The following is a 9,399-nucleotide window of genomic DNA, read 5'->3' as shown; positions in this document are numbered from 1 at the left end:
TAATGTTTGGTTTATCCTGCATGAGATGTCCTAAGGGAAGCAGAAAAACCTTTGGTACAAAGAGACTAGGTAACAAGCTCCGAGTTAAGACTTTCTGAGAAAATAAGAAAGAAGTTCTACTCCGCTAAAGTAATTCAAAGTTCTCTTTTTCCTGGGGAATCTGATTTTGATCTCAATGCTTCCTAAACTATGTTCTTGATATTTTTCAAGAACTTGCATAATTTTCACATGCTTTTGATTTACATCCCTGTCATAAGGAAATGAAGCTTCTGGTCATGATTACTGCAATAAAAGACAATATAACAGAACCATCAATTGCCAAATAATCCACAATTTTTAATCTCTTCTCTTTAATGTCATCAAATACTGTTGACTATTTTAAAAATAAAAAATGGACTGGGAATTATTCAGCCTTCTGCCAAGTGCACTAATTCATCCCTGGTCACGCTTTTAAGGTTTTCAGGCCTTTCCAACAACATCTACCACCCCGGCCTCTTTTTCAAAAGCAACAAACCAGCTTTCTTTTTGCTTCTTATTAACTACTGCAAGCTAAAAAAAAAAAGGAGAGAAGATTATTATTATGATGACCCCCCTCTCCCAGGCATTCAGATTCATCCACACTTTTTCCTATTTAATAAATAGCACCAAGGGCAACGTACCTTCCTTCTAGAGGAGGAAAAACATTCCTAAATTCTTCTACAGTTTTGCTCAGTCTTTATCTCCGACTGGTCTTTTGTTATTTCTTGTGTGTGATGGAGGTGGGTGATGGACTAGGACACAAATAGGAAGGGTCTGCAAGGTTCAAGGAAAGAGTCTTGTTGAGTTCCTCTGATTAATTACTGAATACACAGTGGGAACTAACTTTCCAGTACATTAACAAATACATGGGCCACAAGTTCATACTGAAGGCTACTGCTTTTGCTTTTAGTTAGTTTAGTAGCAAATAAAGAATTCTTGCTAATTTCATATAGCACGTGAAAGGCAGTAAGTATCACAGGTTAGGAGTATAGGAGGCATCAGTTAACTCGCAGAGCCCTCTTTTCTTTGGGGGTCGGAGAGGCGGGAATATGGCTTGTTGTTTATCTCTAGGTCTTTGTTGTTAGTATTTCTTTCATACTAGGATTTCCCTTAAACCTAGTGAAATTATTCTCCTCAAAACAGCATTTGCATATTAAATCGGTTTGTGAAAGTAAATGAAGAGCCCCAAAGGTGAGAGCTGGTAATGAGCTGGCAGGCATTACAGACTCCGATCACCTGCCCTGGGTTTGCTGCTGCCCCTCCACTAATGCTGGGCTTTTTCTCACCCGTTCCCACAGGCCTGTGAGGTGTTTTCCCTCCAGACTGCCAGGCTCCGACTCAGGGCTGGACTTGATGGAAAAAGAAGTCTATAAACAAGCAACCCAATTTATCCAACATATTCGAGGAGCTGCCCCGAAGTCAAGCAACAAACCCAGCAAAGTTTTACTTGCAATTTACAACGGTGTTATTGAAACCCGGGAAGTGGACAATTAGAAGAGGATGCCCCAAGTATGCGCTCTTGCCCTACACTGATAGCTCGTTATGCAATTGGCCGATTAGCATTTTGCCGCAGTCCCCAGTTTTTTCAAAGTCATTTCGTGGTCAAAATAAAAACTATATTTAACACAGCGCTACTCTTTCTTTGATACCACCCACAAGATTTAGAGCGGTTTTCATGTTGTTTTCAAACTTTCTTATCTCTCACACGAAATAAAAGTCGACAGTGGCCATTCAAATAACACAGAGCAAAGAATGAGCTTAGAGCAATGGAGAAGCAATCGAGGTAAATCAAAATCTTTGGGCGAGAAATCTCTGACAGCCGTTTATAAATTCAGTTTCCTCCCGGACCCCGGCCGTCGCAGCGCCCCGCGCCGACCCTCTGCCTCGGCCGCCTGGGCCTCCATCACAGCGGCGGCCTCGGCGCCCCCTGCCGTGGCCTCCAAGGGAGACTGCGTCCGGCTGTCGGCGTGGGAGCTGGGGCGCCCTCCTCACTCCCGAAGCGTTGGCCCGCGCTGAGCGAGGTGATAGAAGCCCGAAGTGAAACAGAAAAGCGGACCCAGTCTCCCCGGCCGGCCGGGCTCTCTACTCATTGGCCCTTGCTCCCGAGTCCCAAACAGTAAAACTGACGTTGGCAAGGCCTAGGGCGACCTGGCTCCGTGCTGTGGCCTTGGAGGGGCCCGGGGGCGATGGCGCCTGGAGGGGACTGGGACCTGGGGCGCCACTCGCTTAGCCCGACCTTCCCTTCCCGCCCGCCGCGCGGTGCGGTGCGCGTCCAGCTGGGCTCCGGGCCCCGGCGGGGCCTCCGGGGTGCCGGGTCCGCCAGCATCGCGCGGTCGCCGACCTGGTCCCTCTGACCTCGGGCCTCGGGGACCGCCACCGACCCCGCGGGCTCCGCGGCCCCTTCGGGGCTCGATCGCGCTCCTCCCCCTCCCCGCGCACCCCGCGGCTCCTGCCGCGGCTCCCTCTCGGTCCTCCCCTAGGCTGCGAGAATGGGGGGAGTCTCCAAAACTCCAAAGAGTTTCGGGAGGGGGAGGGGCTGCCGGATCGTGTTTAAAGACCCAGTAACAGATGGCAGAGAACTTCTGTTTGAAAAGTTTTTGAACAGAACATTCGCTAATAGACTTGCTTTGACGACTCCGAGTGTAACTGAAGGGTCATTTAATCTAGATGTCAGGTGAAAGAAAACAGGCCTGACGCTGTGGCACGCCCAAGAAGGAACTAGAGCATCTTTTTTACTAGTTTTGCCTGTCATTTTGAGTTTCCCAGAAAACACTTTCTTAAGCCAATTTTAAATGGGGGCGAAGGGGGGGCACCACTGTGTTCTCCCCAAACCTGTCACGTCCATTCCCGTACCGTATTTTCGTGCCCACTCCTCGCCCCCCAACCCCGCGAATCCTCCTTTCAGAGCCGTTTCGCTTGTCCTTACAATTAGTTGGAGTCTTCTGAAAGTCCTGGGGATGAGAGAGAGTTTTCTAACTAGATTCTCCTGTTGTAAGACATTTTCCTTCTACCTTCGCCTCTCGGCCCATCCTCCAACTTGTCCTTTTATTCGGGTTCCTGAGCTCTCCCTGTCAATCCCTTTTTTCCCCCCTTCAAAGGAGAAGATGGGACGGCTGTCCCCAGAGCACAATGCCCCCGCGGCCACCTCCAGCAGACCGCCCCAGTCCCGAAGGGGAGGAATCGCTCAGCCACTGGCCGGCCCCTTTTTCTCAGGGGCGCTGGACGCTCTTCTGCGATTCCCCCCGCCTCCCTCCCTAAGGCCTCTCTCGGACCAGATCCTACAGGCGTTGACCCTGTTTCAAGAGTTGAGCTGTAACATCCACGCCGAGGAGATCCCAAGATGACGCTTGATCCGTCGTTAAGGAATCTGACTTTTACAATGTTAGGTTAAATCATTGCCTTTGTTTTGGGAAGTCATTTTTCTTTTTCTCTTCCCACCGTCTCCTCTTTAAGTTCAGTTGATTCTTTGAATTTCACCAGCAGTGGGTCTGCTGCCCTCAAAGTTTCCCATCAGTCTCACAGAGGAAGAGGGTGCTGGAAACACCGCGAAGCTAAGCGGCCCGAGTCCGTGTGAACGCCGACTACAGGGGAACGGCGTCCGGCGGCCCGCGGTGACCTCGAGGGCCGGCCGCCTGATGTCACGAACGCTGCCCCGCCGCGGCTCCCAGGGCCCGGGTTGGCGGCTCTGTTTCCCTGCCGACCCGCGGGGTGGAGGGTGGGAAGGAAAGCTGGGTCCGGGAAAAAAGCGCGAGGAAGAAACGAGGCTGTGAATCATTCAAAGACTGAATGGGGTCGGTTCCAGTTGCAAGTGGAGGTGGGGGGACCCTCCTCGATCTAACCCTGTGATTCACAGCTTTTCAGAAATTTACATAATACCAGGGCGTGGATGTAAACCTAAAGGACAAAAATATGAATTCTACAGCACATGTTCCATTATTCGCACCATGGGCCTGGATATGTTCCCGGCGTTGGCATAGTAGCTGATTCCCCGAGCTTTGTACTCATGACGGAGAGTAACTGAACTTTCACAACAGCGTTGAAAGGAGAGGCAGAGAGGGAGGAAAAAAAGGGAGAGAGAGAGAAAATGGCTTTAGTGACTCTGATTTAGATTTCTTACTGACGGCAAAAGAGTTTTAAAAATTGAGAGCATATGCTGTGTTCAAAAGGCAGTGGGCATGATGGTAATTGGGGTCCCTCACTTTCCAAAGGATCTGTTCCCCTTTGATTTGGCTAACATGGACCTTTTATTTGAAAAGCAAATTCATTACCCTTTAATATTAATAGGACATTCCAATTCATTATTTCCCTAGATAAGTGAAGGCCACAACATCTACTGAGAGGCCCCGCTGTCAACTGGGCTCCAGCTGGCCAGCTCCAATGTAAGATCAAAAAGTAAGACGTGGCAGCTACAAAATACACGTGATTGTCTGTCTTGCCTTTTGGACTAGTATTTTTGTTTTGTTTTGTTCCTTCTGCATTTGAACTCGACACCACTAATAAATTCAAATTCTGGAGCCCTGCTGGAGGCATTTTCTCAATGATTCCCTGTGGAACACCGGGCATGGGGAAATCCAAGGGCAAGGTTTGTGGGATCCCAGCGTCCCCTTATTTTAGCGGGAAGGCTGCAGGAGTGCAGGTACCCTTGGTCTCGTGCTGTGCCTCGGCCAAGTGCATCTGGCATCCAGTCCACCCGCGGGTGAGCAGTGGAGCCCTCCCTCTTGTTTAGTGGCGGACGTGGTGGTCACTGGAAATCGGAAAGAGGAAAGGCCTTTCTTCTCCCATCTCTGCCTTTCTGCATCTTACTGCTATTCCAGCCTCCCTCTTCTCTCCAAAACCTATGTGCAAAATTGGCCATATTCTCTCTCATTCAGTCCAACCCATCAGTAGTTTGCAGTTATTTTAAATTAATTTCTAGAGCTTTTAGTTAAACCTGTATGGGCAAGAACTTAAGAGGAGAAATCATCTACTTTTTCAAGTATGCAGTGAATTCTGCCTTCACTAACCACCCCCCCCGCAATTGCTGCCCCATAAAGGGTAAATAGTAATCCTCTTTTCTCCTCTTTGTCCCCTTCTATACTTTTAAAACTTGATTCTTCAATTATCCATTGAAATTGAGAACGTTTCCTCCCTTCTAAGAAACTTCTTTTTCATTAAGTACTCCTACCACCGATGTGTCCCAGGAGTTTTGAGGGCTGAAATAAATGATGCCAGTTTCCTGTCCTGCTTTAGCCTTCTAGCCAGGGAGTGCCAGGTTGGGGAGGGCCACCCAGCCAGTGGACTCCTTGTTAACCTGAACGGATAGTGGCAGTTCCCCTTTGCCTTGTTTTTCTGTAAAATGGGACTAAATCAAAGCCCACTTCATTCTTGGGAGGCTTTGAGATTGAAAAGAGATTTAAAAATAAAACTACTTTACATGTGAAAAGCTATCCATCACCTTGTTAAAAAATTAAGCTATAAAATTTTCCCAAATATTTTTCAGACAACTGTTTTTAAAAACAACGCTTCTGCTCAGTGATTTGCTTTCTGGTTATGTACATGGAAATGTTAAAATACACATAAAAAAATCACATTTGCTAAATTATTTTTCACAACCTTGAGGACTTCCCTTATCCTTGGGGGCCTGCTCTCCCACGTCCAGTCTTGAGTTCCCCAGGGGACAATTTCTTCTGTAGATTTGTGAATTAACCTTTCACAAAAGCTTTTCAAAAATCCCAATTTGATTAAAGCTTCTCTTTCGAAGCTGTTATTTCTAAAATTAATCAACTTCCTGATAGACCATCATGATTATATGAAAGAACACACCAAGCTATCACCCAATGTAACAAAAAACTGGGCAGCTTGAATGAGTGACAGTGAACAAGCTTCTTCAATACAGCAACTTTGTAGTGTGTTTAAAAAAATTATTACCCAGCTTTGGGGTATGTGTGTAGGTCAGGGACACCTAACAAAAGCCCTCCCCTGACACAATCTGCTGCTATCCTGGCATTTCCATATTTCACTTTCCACGTTTTGAAATCCAGTCCTATTGGGTTCTGACCTTTTACTAATGTAACCCCTCTTTAATGAAACTTTTTCTACCTCCCTAGCAAAATCTCCTTCCAAGGTTACAATTAGTTTTGCTTCCTTGGCATTTTAAGGAAGCACCCTAAACAACAAACTTCAGCATTTTAAGTTTTCTTTCTGTCAGTCACACCCAAGAGAGGTGTTACCAGTTGGGTGTCAGGAAGGAGGCAGTGTTAAAAGGCAAACCAGAAGTGACTTAAAGTAGAAAAAGAAATAATTTGACATACCACTTTCAATTTGGCAAAGGTACATATTATGTGTAGGGGCTCCATAAACAAGCCTGTGCCAGGGGCCAGGAAAGAGTATCTACTCTGCCTGATGGTTCTTGTTTGAATTCAACTCTTCACTTCCTCTCAGACCAGAGAACCACTGATCCTAGGGATGGACCACGTGAAAGGAGATTTCAGACAACTCTAGACTATGTTTATTGTCTGATTTATTTATTTATTAAAAATAAATTTCTTTATTTATTTTGGCTGCCTTGGGTCTTCGTTGCTGTGCACGGGCTTTCTCTAGTTGCGGCGAGCGGGGGCTACTCTTCGTTGCGGTGCGGGGGCTTCTCATTGCAGTGGCTTCTCTTGCTGCGGAACACGGGCTCTAAGCGCGCGGGCTTCAGTAGTTGTGGCACGCGGGCTTCAGTAGTTGTGGCTCGCGGGCTCTAGAGCGCAGGCTCAGTAGTTGTGGCGCACGGGCTTTGTTGCTCCCCGTGTTCCCTGCATTGGCAGGCGGATTCTTTTTTTTTTTTTTTGGCGGTACGCGGGCCTCTCCCTGTTGTGGTCTCTCCCGTTGCGGAGCACAGGCTCCGGACGCGCAGGCTCAGCGGCCATGGCTCACGGGCCTAGCAGCTCCGCGGCACGTGGGATCTTCCCGGACCGGGGCACGAACCCGTGTCCCCTGCATCGGCAGGTGGACTCTCAACCACTGCGCCACCAGGGAAGCCCTGATTTATTTTTTTTAATCGCACTGCAAATAAGCACACAAATACAGCGGCCCGCAGTGTAAAGTTGCAAAGTAGGGGAGATTAAAGGCAACGTGGCATTCCGGAGTGGGAGGATGGGCGTGGGGCACGAATCCTGTTTCCTAGGTCTGGAACTCAGGAAGCTGCAAGTAGGCTATCTTAAAGGAATGATGGGGATGGGGAACATCTCTCCAGTTAAAAAAGCATCTCTACGTCTGGGCCTGTGAGCCATGGCCGCTGAGCCTGCGCGTCCGGAGCCTGTGCTCCGCAACGGGAGAGGCCACAACAATGAAAGGCCCGCGTACCGCAAAAAAAAAAAAAAAAAAAAAAGCAGCTCTAGTCCTGGCACAAAGCAGGGTGCGATCTCTTTCCCCTTGGTGAGTGATCAGTTTCTCCCTCAAGGCCACCGCGTTCTTGGCCCCGGCACCACCTGGGCTCGCACCTCCCTCGCCACGGACATCCTGGCTTGTGACCCTGGGCGCGCCCTCGGCCCCGCGCTGGGTCTCTACGCTATTGGCGTTTCCCTGACGGCTTCGAAGGGCGGTCAGTTCAACACTCCGGGGCAGGACTCCGTGCTGGCTGTCCTCCTCAGAGCCTGCCGTTTTTTACTCTGTTGCCACGGCGGAGGTCACCTTGGGGCGCGCCGGGGCGGCCTTCGGTCTCCTCGGCCTCACTCCCGGTGCTGCTTCGCATTTTCCCGTGCCGTGTGCGCATCCCTGGGCTGAGACGCAGGACGCCATTAAAGGCCTCCTTAAATCTGGGAAAACACTAATGAACACCAATTTGCCCTTGAACTCAACCTACTGGTCACAGGCAGAGGCCTGAGATTCCTCGCTTGTGGTCCGACACCCCCCCCACCCCCGATCATAACCGTCCGATTTCGGAGGCCCTGACCAACAAACAATATCCTCATGTGGACCCAAAGACACGTCTCCAGCCGCCTCCCCTCCTAACTGCAGCTCCAAGGGCTGCTCTCGGAATACTGGCCCTTTTGGGAGACAGTCGACTTGCCCCTCCCGGTCTCCTCTCCTCCCACTAGGCTGGCTGTATAAGTAACCTTGAAACTGGACAGTTCTAGCCAGTCCACTGACACGCTAGGGACGGAGCCAAAGGTCCGCCGAGATGACTGTGATCTACACCTTGTGCCAACCCGGCGAGAACTGGGCGGTGCGAGTGGTGGTGTATGTTGGCAGGGGCAGGCCTCCCACAATTTCTTTCGAATCCACCCCCACATGAAGAGTCAACAACGGCCACAACTTATACGCATCACCTTCGTAACTGAGCGCCCACTTCACAGAGAGGTTACATAACTTGCCCAAGTACACAGAGCTCGGACGCGGGTAAGTGTAGTCGTTGGCACTCAAACCCAGGCTTTCCTGGCTCTAAGGCCCTGGCCCCTTACGGTTCCCCAAGCTGTGTCACGTTAACACGTTTCTGGGTAGATCTTTAAATCGAGGTCTTTTTCAACTTGGGAAACATCGAATTCTTGTCTTACTTCCTGTCTCTCGGCTGTACACACAGTCTAGTGCCTCCTTCTCCCTTAAAACGATCACGTATTGCACCTGGATAGAGGCTGTGGCTGACCGTCACCGTGGCTTCTAGAACCCAGGCTCAGAGCTTTGCGCTCACAGCCTGCACTCGCCTCGGGCCCCTTAAAGTATCATGCTTCAACGTTACAGAGAAGGGCAGTTGAAGGCACATCTGCCCTGCATCTACCAGCCCACGCGGCGGAAGGCGGGGAGGGTGGGGGAGGACGCCTCGCCCTGGGCTCTGGGGTGAAGCGCTCTGGAGCCGTCGCTGCTGCGGAGTCGCAACTGCTCTTTGCCTCTGGCCTGCTGCCCAGGCCCCTGGGCTTGACTCCATCTGCAGCTAAATACCGGGGCCAAACGAGCCGCCAGCTTTTCCCTAAGGTTCATGCGGGTCCAGCGATCTGGACTTGAAGGGAAAAGGAGACCCAGGCCCATGGCGTCTCGCTACACAGTACCGGGAAGGGATGGGGACTCCGTGTAAAGGCGGGATGAGCCCCATCCTCCCGAACCCCCCCCCAAACCAGGCCCGAATTCCGCACAAACCCCGCGGGGCTGGGAAGGGTCAAGGGCTGTGGGCGGGGCCGGGGTTGCGGTGAAGCGCGAGCGTGCGGGGGCCGACTCGGTGGCTCTCCGGCCGCGTAGCTGCCCCGCCAGCGGCGCGTGAACAACTCTCGGGAACATCGATTTGTCACCTCCCTTTAGGGACCCGGACCGGGAAATTTCCATTTTCTGTGCTGGGAGTAAGAAATGAAAGCGATCGAGCTCTTGCTCTAATTTCTTCCATCGGTCCTTCTACCAAAGGCGTGGCGGGAGGGGCTCGGAAGACCGGGT

Source organism: Globicephala melas, chromosome 9 (genome assembly GCF_963455315.2).
Source record: "Globicephala melas chromosome 9, mGloMel1.2, whole genome shotgun sequence".
NCBI classification, from domain to species: Eukaryota; Metazoa; Chordata; class Mammalia; order Artiodactyla; family Delphinidae; genus Globicephala; species Globicephala melas.
Note: the sequence above shows the minus strand (reverse complement) of the source record.